We start from the raw sequence: 13,873 nt of genomic DNA, 5'->3' as shown, positions 1-13,873 counted from the left end.
GAACTACTCTATTGTCCCTTCTGGTCCCCGAATTGATAAATTTTTCGATGCAAAGCCTCAAGCTTCCCCATGATGTTATCCAAAGAGCGGTTTACAACCACAGTCTGAGTCCCGACAGCTCTGCCCACCGCTTCAAATATTCCAGGCAGCTTTATGGGGCTTAGTGTGCCTCACCTTAAAATAGGGGGCTTTTTGCAGCAGCTTTCGCTTACGGCCATACCACCCTGTTCACGCCTGATCTCGTCTGATCTCAGAAGCTAAGCAGAGTTGGGCCTAGTTAGTACTTGGATGGGAGACTGCCTAGGACTACCAGGTGCTGTAAGTTTTTGAGTTTTTTCACTACTTATCTAATACACTGGCCCTTAGTGTGGCCAAAGTTTGACCAGCTCTTTGCTTTCCCTTACTGCATATTTAATTCAATTGCCTTTAAAGTAGCTGTACTTTAAACAGAGTTTGACTGTTTTTAACTACTTAACTAATGCTCTTATCTTTAATGTAGCTCATTTTGAAGTATTTTTTTGTATTTCATTCATTACTTATCTAGTATAATGGCACTTAGTGTGCCTCACCTTAAAATAGGGGGCCTTTTGCAACAGTTTTCCCTTACGGCCATACCACCCTGTTCACGCCTGATCTCGTCTGATCTCACAAGCTAAGCAGAGTTGGGCCTAGTTAGTACTTGGATGGGAGACTGGCTAGGAATACCAGGTGCTGTAAGTTTTTGAGTTTTTTCACTACTTATCTGTTACGTGTTCGCGTTTTTGTCGTGTGTTTTTTCTTCCCTCTCTCTGTTCTCCGCCCTTTACACTCTCAGTCACCGGTCATTGGTTCCCGTCACCCATCAATCATCATCAGCGCTGACGTCACCTATTCCGCAGTCTCCAATCATTCCAAACCACCTTAAATAAAAGAGCCCGCCAGACCACCCACAAGCCCCCCCCATTTTGTTTTGCTGTTTGCTCGCTACTTTTTTGGAATACTGATTGTCATTGTATATTGCATTGTTTGATGTTCGTTACTGTGTATTGTTTTCCCGTTCCCTTTTCCACTCATATTGTTAGTTGTCATTCGTTGTGTGTTGTGAGGCCGGGGAGAAGTGGACAGGTAAGAACGTCACGTGACTTACATTGCAACACGTAGGAATCTACTTTGTATAGTACATTAGGTTAGGGGCGCGTGCCACCCCATGTACTTTTGTTTTGATTAGTGAGCGTAGTATAAGTTAGGGCGTCATGGACGCTGAAGACATTTTTTTTCAAATAATTATTGTTGGTAGATAGTCTAGGGGGGGAAGTTAAGTAGCTGGAGACGGTTTTGATTTATTTTCTTTACTTTAGCACCGCCCTCGTTTCTTCTTCCTGTTCCCTTCGTCTTGTGGTTTTTGTTTCTGTAAATAATGTAAATAGTGTACGTATATACATCTTTTTCCATTTTGTTCTATCACCATTGCACCTCTTGTATTTAATCGTCACCTACACAAATAAAAATGATTATCTTGTACATTAGTTTGCACTGTTTTCTTTGTCCCACACACTATACGCACGTTTTTAATGTCTATCTTTTTAAATGTTATACCCCTGTACCCCTAGACCTACGTGGGGTCGTAACACTGGCCCTTAGTGTGGCCAAAGTTTGACCAGCTCTTTGCTTTCCCTTACTGCTTATTTAATTCAATTGCCTTTAAAGTAGCTGTACTTTAAACAGAGTTTGACTGTTTTTAACTACTTAACTAATGCTCTTATCTTTTATGTAGCTCATTTTGAAGTATTTTTTTGTATTTCATTCATTACTTATCTAGTATAATGGCACTTAGTGTGCCTCACCTTAAAATAGGGGGCTTTTTGCAGCAGCTTTCACTTACGGCCATACCACCCTGTTCACGCCTGATCTCATCTGATCTCAGAAGCTAAGCAGAGTTGGCCCTGGTTATTACTTGGATGGGAGACTGCCTAGGAATACCAGGTGCTGTAAGTTTTTGAGTTTTTTCACTACTTATCTAATACACTGGCCCTTAGTGTGGCCAAAGTTTGACCAGCTCTTTGCTTTCCCTTACTGCTTATTTAATTCAGTTGCCTTTAAAGTAGCTGTTCTTTAAAGAGAGTTTGACTGTTTTTAACTACTTAACTAATGCTCTTATCTTTTATGTAGCTCATTTTGAAGTATTTTTTTGTATTTCATTCATTACTTATCTAGTATAATGGCACTTAGTGTGCCTCACCTTAAAATAGGGGGCTTTTTGCAGCAGCTTTCTCTTACGGCCATACCACCCTGTTCACGCCTGATCTCATCTGATCTCAGAAGCTAAGCAGAGTTGGGTCTAGTTAGTACTTGGATGGGAGACTGCCTAGGAATACCAGGTGCTGTAAGTTTTCGAGTTTTTTCACTACTTATCCAATACACTGGCCCTTAGTGTGGGCAAAGTTTGACCAGCTCTTTGCTTTCCCTTACTGCTTATTTAATTCAATTGCCTTTAAAGTAGCTGTTCTTTAAACAGAGTTTGACTATTTTAAACTACTTAACTAATGCTCTTATCTTTAATGTAGCTCATTTTGAAGTATTTTTTTTGTATTTCATTCATTACTTATCTAGTATAATGGCACTTAGTGTGCCTCACCTTAAAATAGGGGGCCTTTTGCAGCAGCTTTAGCTTACGGCCATGTCACCCTGTTCAAGCCTGATCTCGTCTGATCTCAGAAGCTAAGCACAGTTAGGCCTAGTTAGCACTTGGATGGGAGACTGGCTAGGAATACCAGGTGCTGTAAGTTTTTGAGTTTTTTCACTACTTATCTAATACACTGGCCCTTAGTGTGGCCAAAGTTTGACCAGCTCTTTGCTTTCCCTTACTGCTTATTTAATTCAGTTGCCTTTAAAGTAGCTGTTCTTTAAAGAGAGTTTGACTGTTTTTAACTACTTAACTAATGCTCTTATCTTTAATGTAGCTCATTTTGAAGTAATTTTTTGTATTTCATTCATTACTTATCTAGTATAATGGCACTTAGTGTGCCTCACCTTAAAATAGGGGGCCTTTTGCAGCAGCTTTCACTTACGGCCATACCACCCTGTTCACGCCTGATCTCGTCTGATCCCAGAAGCTAAGCCGAGTTGGGCCTGGTTAGTACTTGGATGGGAGACTGCCTAGGAATACCAGGTGCTGTAGGTTTTTGAGTTTTTTCACTACTTATCTAATACACTGGCCCTTAGTGTGGCCAAAGTTTGACCAGCTCTTTGCTTACCCTTACTGCTTATTTAATTCAATTGCCTTTAAAGTTGCTGTACTTTAAACAGAGTTTGACTGTTTTTAACTACTTAACTAATGCTCTTATCTTTAATGTAGCTCATTTTGAAGTATTTTTTTGTATTTCATTCATTACTTATCTAGTATAATGGCACTTAGTGTGCCTCACCTTAAAATAGGGGGCCTTTTGCAGCAGCTTTTGCTTTCGTCTATACCACACTGTTCACGACTGATCTCGTCTGATCTCAGAAGCTAAGCAGAGTTGGGCCTAGTTAGTACTTGGATGGGTGACTGCCTTGAAATACCAGGTGCTGTAGGTTTTTGAGTTTTTTCACTACTTATCTAATACACTGGCCCTTAGTGTGGCCAAAGTTTGACCAGCTCTTTGCTTTCCCTTACTGCTTATTTAATTCAATTGCCTTTAAAGTTGCTGTACTTTAAAGAGAGTTTGACTGTTTTTAACTACTTAACTAATGCTCTTATCTTTAATGTAGCTCATTTTGAAGTATTTTTTTGTATTTCATTCATTACTTATCTAGTATAATGGCACTTAGTGTGCCTCACCTTAAAATAGGGGGCCTTTTGCAGCAGCCTTTGCTTACGGCCATACCACCCTGTTCACGCCTGATCTCGTCTGATCTCAGACGCTAAGCAGAGTTGGGTCTAGTTAGTACTTGGATGGGAGACTGCCTAGGAATACCATGTGCTGTAGTTTTTTCACTACTTATCCAATACACTGGCCCTTAGTGTGGCCAAAGTTTGACCAGCTCTTTGCTTTCCCTTACTGCTTATTTAATTCAATTGCCTTTAAAGTAGCTGTTCTTTAAACAGAGTTTGACTGTTTTTAACTACTTAACTAATGCTCTTATCTTTAATGTAGCTCATTTTGAAGTATTTTTTTGTATTTCATTCATTACTTATCTAGTATAATGGCACTTAGTGTGCCTCACCTTATAATAGGGGGCCTTTTGCAGCAGCTTTCGCTTATGTCTATACCACACTGTTCACGCCTGATCTCGTCTGATCTCAAAAGCTAAGCAGAGTTGGGCCTAGTTAGTACTTGGATGGGAGTCTGCCTAGGAATACCAGGTGCTGTAAGTTTTTGAGTTTTTTCACTACTTATCTAATACACTGGCCCTTAGTGTGGCCAAAGTTTGACCAGCTCTTTGCTTTCCCTTACTGCTTATTTAATTCAATTGCTTTTAAAGTAGCTGTTCTTTAAACAGAGTTTGACTGTTTTTAACTACTTAACTAATACTCTTATCTTTAATGTAGTTCATTTTGAAGTATTTTTTTGTATTTCATTCATTACTTATCTAGTATAATGGGACTTAGTGTGCCTCACCTTAAAATAGGGGCTTTTGCAGCAGCTTTCACACGGCCATACCACCCTGTTCACGCCTGATCTCGCCTGATCTCAGAAGCTAAGCAGAGTTGGGCCTAGTTAGTACTTGGATGGGAGACTGCCTAGGAATACCAGGTGCTGTGCTGTGAGTTTTTTCACTACTTATCCAATACACTGGCCCTTAGTGTGGCCAAAGTTTGACCAGCTCTTTGCTTTCCCTTACTGCTTATTTAATTCAATTGCCTTTAAAGTAGCTCTTCTTTAAACAGAGTTTGACTGTTTTTAACTACTTAACTAATGCTCTTATCTTTAATGTAGCTCATTTTGAAGTATTTTTTTGTATTTCATTCATTACTTATCTAGTATAATGGCACTTAGTGTGCCTCACCTTAAAATAGGGCTTTTTGCAGCAGCTTTCGCTTATGCCATACCACACTGTTCACGCCTGATCTCGTCTGATCTCAAAAGCTAAGCAGAGTTGGGCCTAGTTAGTACTTGGATGGGAGACTGCCTAGGAATACCAGGTGCTGTGTAAGTTTTGAGTTTTTTCACTACTTATCTAATACACTGGCCCTTAGTGTGGCCAAAGTTTGACCAGCTCTTTGCTTTCCCTTACTGCTTATTTAATTCAATTGCCTTTAAAGTAGCTGTTCTTTAAACAGAGTTTGACTGTTTTTAACTACTTAACTAATGCTCTTATCTTTAATGTAGCTCATTTTGAAGTATTTTTTGTATTTCATTCATTACTTATCTAGTATAATGGCACTTAGTGTGCCTCACCTTAAAATAGGGGCTTTTTGCAGCAGCTTTCGCTTACGGCCATACCACCCTGTTCACGCCTGATCTCGTCTGATCTCAGAAGCTAAGCAGAGTTGGGCCTAGTTAGTACTTGGATGGGAGACTGCCTAGGAATACCAGGTGCTGTAAGTTTTGAGTTTTTTTTCACTACTTATCTAATACACTGGCCCTTAGTGTGGCCAAAGTTTGACCAGCTCTTTGCTTTCCCTTACTGCTTATTTAATTCAATTGCCTTTAAAGTAGCTGTTCTTTAAACAGAGTTTGACTGTTTTTAACTACTTAACTAATGCTCTTATCTTTAATGTAGCTCATTTTGAAGTATTTTTTTGTATTTCATTCATTACTTATCTAGTATAATGGCACTTAGTGTGCCTCACCTTAAAATAGGGGCTTTTTGCAGCAGCTTTTGCTTACGGCCATACCACCCTGTTCACGCCTGATCTCGTCTGATCTCAGAAGCTAAGCAGAGTTGGGCCTAGTTAGTACTTGGATGGGAGACTGCCTAGGAATACCAGGTGCTGTAGTTTTGAGTTTTTTTTCACTACTTATCTAATACACTGGCCCTTAGTGTGGCCAAAGTTTGACCAGCTCTTTGCTTTCCCTTACTGCTTATTTAATTCAATTGCCTTTAAAGTAGCTGTTCTTTAAACAGAGTTTGACTGTTTTTAACTACTTAACTAATGCTCTTATCTTTAATGTAGCTCATTTTGAAGTATTTTTTTTGTATTTCATTCATTACTTATCTAGTATAATGGCACTTAGTGTGCCTCACCTTAAAATAGGGGCTTTTGCAGCAGCTTTTGCTTACTGCCATACCACCCTGTTCACGCCTGATCTCGTCTGATCTCAGAAGCTAAGCAGAGTTGGCCCTGGTTATTACTTGGATGGGAGACTGCCTAGAAATACCAGGTGCTGTAAGTTTTGAGTTTTTTCACTACTTATCTAATACACTGGCCCTTAGTGTGGCCAAAGTTTGACCAGCTCTTTGCTTTCCCTTACTGCTTATTTAATTCAATTGCCTTTAAAGTAGCTGTACTTTAAACAGAGTTTGACTGTTTTTAACTACTTAACTAATGCTCTTATCTTTAATGTAGCTCATTTTGAAGTATTTTTTTTGTATTTCATTCATTACTTATCTAGTATAATGGCACTTAGTGTGCCTCACCTTAAAATAGGGTTTTTTTTGCAGCAGCTTTCGCTTACGGCCATACCACCCTGTTCACGCCTGATCTCGTCTGATCTCAGAAGCTAAGCAGAGTTGGGCCTGGTTAGTACTTGGATGGGAGACTGCCTAGGAATACCAGGTGCTGTAAGTTTTTGAGTTTTTTCACTACTTATCTAATACACTGGCCCTTAGTGTGGCCAAAGTTTGACCAGCTCTTTGCTTTCCCTTACTGCTTATTTAATTCAATTGCCTTTAAAGTAGCTGTACTTTAAACAGAGTTTGACTGTTTTTAACTACTTAACTAATGCTCTTATCTTTAATGTAGCTCATTTTGAAGTTTTTTTTGTATTTCATTCATTACTTATCTAGTATAATGGCACTTAGTGTGCCTCACCTTAAAATAGGGGGCCTTTTGCAGCAGCTTTTGCTTACTGCCATACCAGCCTGTTCACGCCTGATCTCGTCTGATCTCAGAAGCTAAGCAGAGTTGGCCCTGGTTATTACTTGGATGGGAGACTGCCTAGGAATACCAGGTGCTGTTAGTTTTTGAGTTTTTTCACTACTTATCTAATACACTGGCCCTTAGTGTGGCCAAAGTTTGACCAGCTCTTTGCTTTCCCTTACTGCTTATTTAATTCAATTGCCTTTAAAGTAGCTGTACTTTAAACAGAGTTTGACTGTTTTTAACTACTTAACTAATGCTCTTATCTTTAATGTAGCTCATTTTGAAGTATTTTTTTGTATTTCATTCATTACTTATCTAGTATAATGGCACTTAGTGTGCCTCACCTTAAAATAGGGGGCCTTTTGCAGCAGCTTTCGCTTACTGCCATACCAGCCTGTTCACGCCTGATCTCGTTTGATCTCAGAAGCTAAGCAGAGTTGGGCCTGGTTAGTACTTGAATGGGAGACTGCCTAGGAATACCAGGTGCTGTAGGTTTTTTAATGTTTTCACTACTTATCTAATACACTGGCCCTTAGTGTGGCCAAAGTTTGACCAGCTCTTTGCTTTCCATTACTGCTTATTTAATTCAATTGCCTTTAAAGTAGCTGTACTTTAAACAGAGTTTGACTGTTTTTAACTACTTAACTAATGCTCTTATCTTTAATGTAGCTCATTTTGAAGTATTTTTTTGTATTTCATTTACTTATCTAGTATAATGGCACTTAGTGAGCCTCACCTTAAAATAGGGGGCCTTTTGCAGCAGCTTTAGCTTACGGCCCTACCACCCTGTTCACACCTGATCTTGTCTGATCTCAGAAGCTAAGCAGAGTTGGGCCTGGTTAGTATTTGGATGGGAGACTGCCTAGGAATACCAGGTGCTTTAGGTTTTTGAATTTTTTCACTACTTATCTAATACACTGGCCCTTAGTGTGGCCAAAGTTTGACCAGCTCTTTGCTTTCCCTTACTGCTTATTTAATTCAATTGCCTTTAAAGTAGCTGTACTTTAAACAGAGTTTGACTGTTTTTAACTACTTAACTAATGCTCTTATCTTTAATGTAGCTCATTTTGAAGTATTTTTTTGTATTTCATTCATTACTTATCTAGTATAATGGCACTTAGTGTGCCTCACCTTAAAATAGGGAGCTTTGTGCAGCAGCTTTAGCTTATGGCCATACCACCCTTTTCTCGTCTGATCTCAGAAGCTAAGCAGAGTTGGGCCTGGTTAGTACTTGGATGGGAGACTGCCTAGGAATACCAGGTGCTGTAGGTTTTTGAGTTTTTTCACTACTTATCTAATACACTGGCTCTTAGTGTGGCCAAAGTTTGACCAGCTCTTTGCTTTCCCTTACTGCTTATTTAATTCAATTGCCTTTAAAGTAGCTGTACTTTAAACAGAGTTTGACTGTTTTTAACTACTTAACTAATGCTCTTATCTTTAATGTAGCTCATTTTGAAGTATTTTTTGTATTTCATTCATTACTTATCTAGTATAATGGCACTTAGTGTGCCTCACCTTAAAATAGGGGGCCTTTTGCAGCAGCTTTCGCTTACTGCCATACCACCCTGTTCACGCCTGATCTCGTCTGATCTCAGAAGCTAAGCAGAGTTGGGCCTGGTTAGTACTTGGATGGGAGACTGCCTAGGAATACCAGGTGCTGTAGGTTTTTGAGTTTTTTCACTACTTATCTAATACACTGGCCCTTAGTGTGGCCAAAGTTTGACCAGCTCTTTGCTTTCCATTACTGCTTATTTAATTCAGTTGCCTTTAAAGTAGCTGTACTTTAAACAGAGTTTGACTGTTTTTAACTACTTAACTAATGCTCTTATCTTTAATGTAGCTCATTTTGAAGTATTTTTTTTTTTTTGTATTTCATTCATTACTTATCTAGTATAATGGCACTTAGTGAGCCTCACCTTAAAATAGGGGGCTTTTTGCAGCAGCTTTCGCTTACTGCCATACCACCCTGTTCACGCCTGATCTCGGCTGATCTCAGAAGCTAAGCAGAGTTGGGCCTGTTTAGTACTTGGATGGGAGACTGCCTAGGAATACCAGGTGCTGTAGGTTTTTGAGTTTTTTTCACTACTTATCTAATACACTGGCCCTTAGTGTGGCCAAAGTTTGACCAGCTCTTTGCTTTCCCTTACTGCTTATTTAATTCAATTGCCTTTAAAGTAGCTGTACTTTAAACAGAGTTTGACTGTTTTTAACTACTTAACTAATGCTCTTATCTTTAATGTAGCTCATTTTGAAGTATTTTTTTGTATTTCATTCATTACTTATCTAGTATAATGGCACTTAGTGTGCCTCACCTTAAAATAGGGGGCTTTTTGCAGCAGCTTTCGCTTACGGCCATACCACCCTGTTCACGCCTGATCTCGTCTGATCTCAGAAGCTAAGCAGAGTTGGGCCTAGTTAGTACTTGGATGGGAGACTGCCTAGGAATACCAGGTGCTGTAGGTTTTGAGTTTTTCACTACTTATCTAATACACTGGCCCTTAGTGTGGCCAAAGTTTGACCAGCTCTTTGCTTTCCCTTACTGCTTATTTAATTCAATTGCCTTTAAAGTAGCTGTACTTTAAACAGAGTTTGACTGTTTTTAACTACTTAACTAATGCTCTTATCTTTAATGTAGCTCATTTTGAAGTATTTTTTTGTATTTCATTCATTACTTATCTAGTATAATGGCACTTAGTGTGCCTCACCTTAAAATAGGGGGCTTTTTGCAGCAGCTTTCGCTTAAGGCCATACCACCCTGTTCACGCCTGATCTCGTCTGATCTCAGAAGCTAAGCAGAGTTGGGCCTGGTTAGTACTTGGATGGGAGACTGCCTAGGAATACCAGGTGCTGTAAGCTTTGAGTTTTTTCACTACTTATCTAATACACTGGCCCTTAGTGTGGCCAAAGTTTGACCAGCTCTTTGCTTTCCCTTACTGCTTATTTAATTCAATTGCCTTTAAAGTAGCTGTTCTTTAAACAGAGTTTGACTGTTTTTAACTACTTAACTAATGCTCTTATCTTTAATGTAGCTCATTTTGAAGTATTTTTTTGTATTTCATTCATTACTTATCTAGTATAATGGCACTTAGTGTGCCTCACCTTAAAAATAGGGCTTTTTGCAGCAGCTTTCGCTTACGGCCATACCACCCTGTTCACGCCTGATCTCGTCTGATCTCAGAAGCTAAGCAGAGTTGGGCCTGGTTAGTACTTGGATGGGAGACTGCCTAGGAATACCAAGTGCTGTAGGTTTTTGAGTTTTTTTCACTACTTATCTAATACACTGGCTCTTAGTGTGGCCAAAGTTTGACCAGCTCTTTGCTTTCCCTTACTGCTTATTTAATTCAATTGCCTTTAAAGTAGCTGTTCTTTAAACAGAGTTTGACTGTTTTTAACTACTTAACTAATGCTCTTATCTTTAATGTAGCTCATTTTGAAGTATTTTTTGTATTTCATTCATTACTTATCTAGTATAATGGCACTTAGTGTGCCTCACCTTAAAATAGGGGGCTTTTTGCAGCAGCTTTCGCTTACGGCCATACCACCCTGTTCACGCCTGATCTCGTCTGATCTCAGAAGCTAAGCAGAGTTGGGCCTGGTTAGTACTTGGATGGGAGACTGCCTAGGAATACCAGGTGCTGTAAGGTTTTGAGTTTTTTCACTACTTATCTAATACACTGGCCCTTAGTGTGGCCAAAGTTTGACCAGCTCTTTGCTTTCCCTTACTGCTTATTTAATTCAATTGCCTTTAAAGTAGCTGTTCTTTAAACAGAGTTTGACTGTTTTTAACTACTTAACTAATGCTCTTATCTTTAATGTAGCTCATTTTGAAGTATTTTTTTGTATTTCATTCATTACTTATCTAGTATAATGGCACTTAGTGTGCCTCACCTTAAAATAGGGGCTTTTGCAGCAGCTTTCGCTTAAGGCCATACCACCCTGTTCACGCCTGATCTTGTCTGATCTCAGAAGCTAAGCAGAGTTGGGCCTAGTTAGTACTTGGATGGGAGACTGCCTAGGAATACCAGGTGTGCTGTAAGTTTTGAGTTTTTTCACTACTTATCTAATACACTGGCCCTTAGTGTGGCCAAAGTTTGACCAGCTCTTTGCTTTCCCTTACTGCTTATTTAATTCAATTGCCTTTAAAGTAGCTGTACTTTAAACAGAGTTTGACTGTTTTTAACTACTTAACTAATGCTCTTATCTTTAATGTAGCTCATTTTGAAGTATTTTTTTGTATTTCATTCATTACTTATCTAGTATAATGGCACTTAGTGTGCCTCACCTTAAAATAGGGGCTTTTTGCAGCAGCTTTTGCTTACGGCCATACCACCCTGTTCACGCCTGATCTCGTCTGATCTCAGAAGCTAAGCAGAGTTGGGCCTGGTTAGTACTTGGATGGGAGACTGCCTAGGAATACCAGGTGCTGTAGGTTTTTGAGTTTTTTCACTACTTATCTAATACACTGGCCCTTAGTGTGGCCAAAGTTTGACCAGCTCTTTGCTTTCCCTTACTGCTTATTTAATTCAATTGCCTTTAAAGTAGCTGTACTTTAAACAGAGTTTGACTGTTTTTAACTACTTAACTAATGCTCTTATCTTTAATGTAGCTCATTTTGAAGTATTTTTTTGTATTTCATTCATTACTTATCTAGTATAATGGCACTTAGTGTGCCTCACCTTAAAATAGGGGCTTTTGCAGCAGCTTTCGCCACGGCCATACCACCCTGTTCACGCCTGATCTCGTCTGATCTCAGAAGCTAAGCAGAGTTGGGCCTAGTTAGTACTTGGATGGGAGACTGCCTAGGAATACCAGGTGCTGTAGGTTTTTGAGTTTTTTTCACTACTTATCTAATACACTGGCTCTTAGTGTGGCCAAAGTTTGACCAGCTCTTTGCTTTCCCTTACTGCTTATTTAATTCAATTGCCTTTAAAGTAGCTGTACTTTAAACAGAGTTTGACTGTTTTTAACTACTTAACTAATGCTCTTATCTTTAATGTAGCTCATTTTGAAGTATTTTTTTGTATTTCATTCATTACTTATCTAGTATAATGGCACTTAGTGTGCCTCACCTTAAAATAGGGGGCTTTTTGCAGCAGCTTTTGCTTACGGCCATACCATCCTGTTCACGCCTGATCTCGTCTGATCTCAGAAGCTAAGCAGAGTTGGGCCTAGTTAGTACTTGGATGGGAGACTGCCTAGGAATACCAGGTGCTGTAGGTTTTTGAGTTTTTTCACTACTTATCTAATACACTGGCCCTTAGTGTGGCCAAAGTTTGACCAGCTCTTTGCTTTCCCTTACTGCTTATTTAATTCAATTGCCTTTAAAGTAGCTGTACTTTAAACAGAGTTTGACTGTTTTTAACTACTTAACTAATGCTCTTATCTTTAATGTAGCTCATTTTGAAGTATTTTTTGTATTTCATTCATTACTTATCTAGTATAATGGCACTTAGTGTGCCTCACCTTAAAATAGGGGCTTTTGCAGCAGCTTTGCTTTCACGGCCATACCACCCTGTTCACGCCTGATCTTGTCTGATCTCAGAAGCTAAGCAGAGTTGGGCCAGGTTAGTACTTGGATGGGAGACTGCCTAAGAATACCAGGTGCTGTAGGTTTTTGAGTTTTTTCACTACTTATCTAATACACTGGCCCTTAGTGTGGCCAAAGTTTGACCAGCTCTTTGCTTTCCCTTACTGCTTATTTAATTCAATTGCCTTTAAAGTAGCTGTACTTTAAACAGAGTTTGACTGTTTTTAACTACTTAACTAATGCTCTTATCTTTAATGTAGCTCATTTTGAAGTATTTTTTTGTATTTCATTCATTACTTATCTAGTATAATGGCACTTAGTGTGCCTCACCTTAAAATAGGGGCTTTTTGCAGCAGCTTTCGCACACGGCCATACCACCCTGTTCACGCCTGATCTTGTCTGATCTCAGAAGCTAAGCAGAGTTGGGCCTGGTTAGTACTTGGATGGGAGACTGCCTAGGAATACCAGGTGCAGTAGGTTTTTGAGATTTTTCACTACTTATCTAATACACTGGCCCTTAGTGTGGCCAAAGTTTGACCAGCTCTTTGCTTTCCCTTACTGCTTATTTAATTCAATTGCCTTTAAAGTAGCTGTACTTTAAACAGAGTTTGACTGTTTTTAACTACTTAACTAATGCTCTTATCTTTAATGTAGCTCATTTTGAAGTATTTTTTTGTATTTCATTCATTACTTATCTAGTATAATGGCACTTAGTGTGCCTCACCTTAAAATAGGGGGCTTTTTGCAGCAGCTTTCGCTTACGGCCATACCACCCTGTTCACGCCTGATCTCGTCTGATCTCAGAAGCTAAGCAGAGTTGGGCCTGGTTAGTACTTGGATGGGAGACTGCCTAGGAATACCAGGTGCTGTAGGTTTTTGAGTTTTTTCACTACTTATCTAATACACTGGCCCTTAGTGTGGCCAAAGTTTGACCAGCTCTTTGCTTTCCCTTACTGCTTATTTAATTCAATTGCCTTTAAAGTAGCTGTACTTTAAACAGAGTTTGACTGTTTTTAACTACTTAACTAATGCTCTTATCTTTAATGTAGCTCATTTTGAAGTATTTTTTTGTATTTCATTCATTACTTATCTAGTATAATGGCACTTAGTGTGCCTCACCTTAAAATAGGGGGCTTTTTGCAGCAGCTTTCGCTTACAGCCATACCACCCTGTTCACGCCTGATCTCGTCTGATCTCAGAAGCTAAGCAGAGTTGGGCCTGGTTAGTACTTGGATGGGAGACTGCCTAGGAATACCAGGTGCTGTAGGTTTTCGAGTTTTTTCACTACTTATCTAATACACTGGCCCTTAGTGTGGCCAAAGTTTGACCAGCTCTTTGCTTTCCCTTACTGCTTATTT

General features: G+C 39.3%; 10 non-coding genes and 22 pseudogenes across 10 annotated transcripts; all 32 read left to right on the top strand.

Moving 5' to 3' along the window:
• The first annotated feature begins 206 nt into the window (after window positions 1–206).
• LOC122331423 lies at window positions 207–325 on the top strand (annotated as a pseudogene).
• Window positions 326–601: 276 nt separating this feature from the next.
• Window positions 602–720, top strand: LOC122331348 (annotated as a pseudogene).
• A 1,135-nt stretch (window positions 721–1,855) lies between these two features.
• Window positions 1,856–1,974, top strand: LOC122331403 (annotated as a pseudogene).
• Window positions 1,975–2,250: 276 nt separating this feature from the next.
• LOC122331404 lies at window positions 2,251–2,369 on the top strand (annotated as a pseudogene).
• A 672-nt stretch (window positions 2,370–3,041) lies between these two features.
• On the top strand, window positions 3,042–3,160 carry LOC122331420 (annotated as a pseudogene).
• Window positions 3,161–3,436: 276 nt separating this feature from the next.
• On the top strand, window positions 3,437–3,555 carry LOC122331366 (annotated as a pseudogene).
• Window positions 3,556–3,831: 276 nt separating this feature from the next.
• LOC122331362 lies at window positions 3,832–3,950 on the top strand (annotated as a pseudogene).
• A 267-nt stretch (window positions 3,951–4,217) lies between these two features.
• On the top strand, window positions 4,218–4,336 carry LOC122331358 (annotated as a pseudogene).
• Window positions 4,337–4,608: 272 nt separating this feature from the next.
• Window positions 4,609–4,727, top strand: LOC122331349 (annotated as a pseudogene).
• Window positions 4,728–4,998: 271 nt separating this feature from the next.
• On the top strand, window positions 4,999–5,118 carry LOC122331367 (annotated as a pseudogene).
• Window positions 5,119–5,391: 273 nt separating this feature from the next.
• Window positions 5,392–5,510, top strand: LOC122331398. Its single transcript, XR_006248182.1, has one exon. It is a non-coding gene; the product is annotated as a 5S ribosomal RNA (ribosomal RNA).
• A 276-nt stretch (window positions 5,511–5,786) lies between these two features.
• On the top strand, window positions 5,787–5,905 carry LOC122331419 (annotated as a pseudogene).
• Window positions 5,906–6,180: 275 nt separating this feature from the next.
• Window positions 6,181–6,299, top strand: LOC122331357 (annotated as a pseudogene).
• A 276-nt stretch (window positions 6,300–6,575) lies between these two features.
• LOC122331339 lies at window positions 6,576–6,694 on the top strand. Its single transcript, XR_006248154.1, has one exon. It is a non-coding gene; the product is annotated as a 5S ribosomal RNA (ribosomal RNA).
• Window positions 6,695–6,969: 275 nt separating this feature from the next.
• On the top strand, window positions 6,970–7,088 carry LOC122331364 (annotated as a pseudogene).
• Window positions 7,089–7,364: 276 nt separating this feature from the next.
• LOC122331341 lies at window positions 7,365–7,483 on the top strand (annotated as a pseudogene).
• A 273-nt stretch (window positions 7,484–7,756) lies between these two features.
• Window positions 7,757–7,875, top strand: LOC122331354 (annotated as a pseudogene).
• Window positions 7,876–8,151: 276 nt separating this feature from the next.
• On the top strand, window positions 8,152–8,260 carry LOC122331370 (annotated as a pseudogene).
• Window positions 8,261–8,535: 275 nt separating this feature from the next.
• LOC122331399 lies at window positions 8,536–8,654 on the top strand. The gene has a single exon (XR_006248183.1). It is a non-coding gene; the product is annotated as a 5S ribosomal RNA (ribosomal RNA).
• A 282-nt stretch (window positions 8,655–8,936) lies between these two features.
• On the top strand, window positions 8,937–9,055 carry LOC122331336 (annotated as a pseudogene).
• A 277-nt stretch (window positions 9,056–9,332) lies between these two features.
• Window positions 9,333–9,451, top strand: LOC122331400. The gene has a single exon (XR_006248184.1). It is a non-coding gene; the product is annotated as a 5S ribosomal RNA (ribosomal RNA).
• A 274-nt stretch (window positions 9,452–9,725) lies between these two features.
• On the top strand, window positions 9,726–9,844 carry LOC122331380. Its single transcript, XR_006248164.1, has one exon. It is a non-coding gene; the product is annotated as a 5S ribosomal RNA (ribosomal RNA).
• A 274-nt stretch (window positions 9,845–10,118) lies between these two features.
• LOC122331401 lies at window positions 10,119–10,237 on the top strand. The gene has a single exon (XR_006248185.1). It is a non-coding gene; the product is annotated as a 5S ribosomal RNA (ribosomal RNA).
• A 276-nt stretch (window positions 10,238–10,513) lies between these two features.
• On the top strand, window positions 10,514–10,632 carry LOC122331372. The gene has a single exon (XR_006248157.1). It is a non-coding gene; the product is annotated as a 5S ribosomal RNA (ribosomal RNA).
• Window positions 10,633–10,906: 274 nt separating this feature from the next.
• LOC122331360 lies at window positions 10,907–11,027 on the top strand (annotated as a pseudogene).
• A 274-nt stretch (window positions 11,028–11,301) lies between these two features.
• On the top strand, window positions 11,302–11,420 carry LOC122331363. The gene has a single exon (XR_006248156.1). It is a non-coding gene; the product is annotated as a 5S ribosomal RNA (ribosomal RNA).
• Window positions 11,421–11,693: 273 nt separating this feature from the next.
• On the top strand, window positions 11,694–11,812 carry LOC122331344 (annotated as a pseudogene).
• Window positions 11,813–12,089: 277 nt separating this feature from the next.
• On the top strand, window positions 12,090–12,208 carry LOC122331418 (annotated as a pseudogene).
• A 274-nt stretch (window positions 12,209–12,482) lies between these two features.
• On the top strand, window positions 12,483–12,601 carry LOC122331335 (annotated as a pseudogene).
• Window positions 12,602–12,876: 275 nt separating this feature from the next.
• On the top strand, window positions 12,877–12,995 carry LOC122331352 (annotated as a pseudogene).
• Window positions 12,996–13,271: 276 nt separating this feature from the next.
• LOC122331351 lies at window positions 13,272–13,390 on the top strand. Its single transcript, XR_006248155.1, has one exon. It is a non-coding gene; the product is annotated as a 5S ribosomal RNA (ribosomal RNA).
• A 276-nt stretch (window positions 13,391–13,666) lies between these two features.
• LOC122331379 lies at window positions 13,667–13,785 on the top strand. Its single transcript, XR_006248163.1, has one exon. It is a non-coding gene; the product is annotated as a 5S ribosomal RNA (ribosomal RNA).
• The last annotated feature ends 88 nt before the right edge of the window (window positions 13,786–13,873 follow it).

Source organism: Puntigrus tetrazona, chromosome 25, assembly GCF_018831695.1.
Source record: "Puntigrus tetrazona isolate hp1 chromosome 25, ASM1883169v1, whole genome shotgun sequence".
Classification (NCBI taxonomy): domain Eukaryota; kingdom Metazoa; phylum Chordata; class Actinopteri; order Cypriniformes; family Cyprinidae; genus Puntigrus; species Puntigrus tetrazona.
The sequence above is the reverse complement of the archived record's forward strand: the minus strand, read 5'-3'. Positions and strand labels throughout refer to the sequence as shown.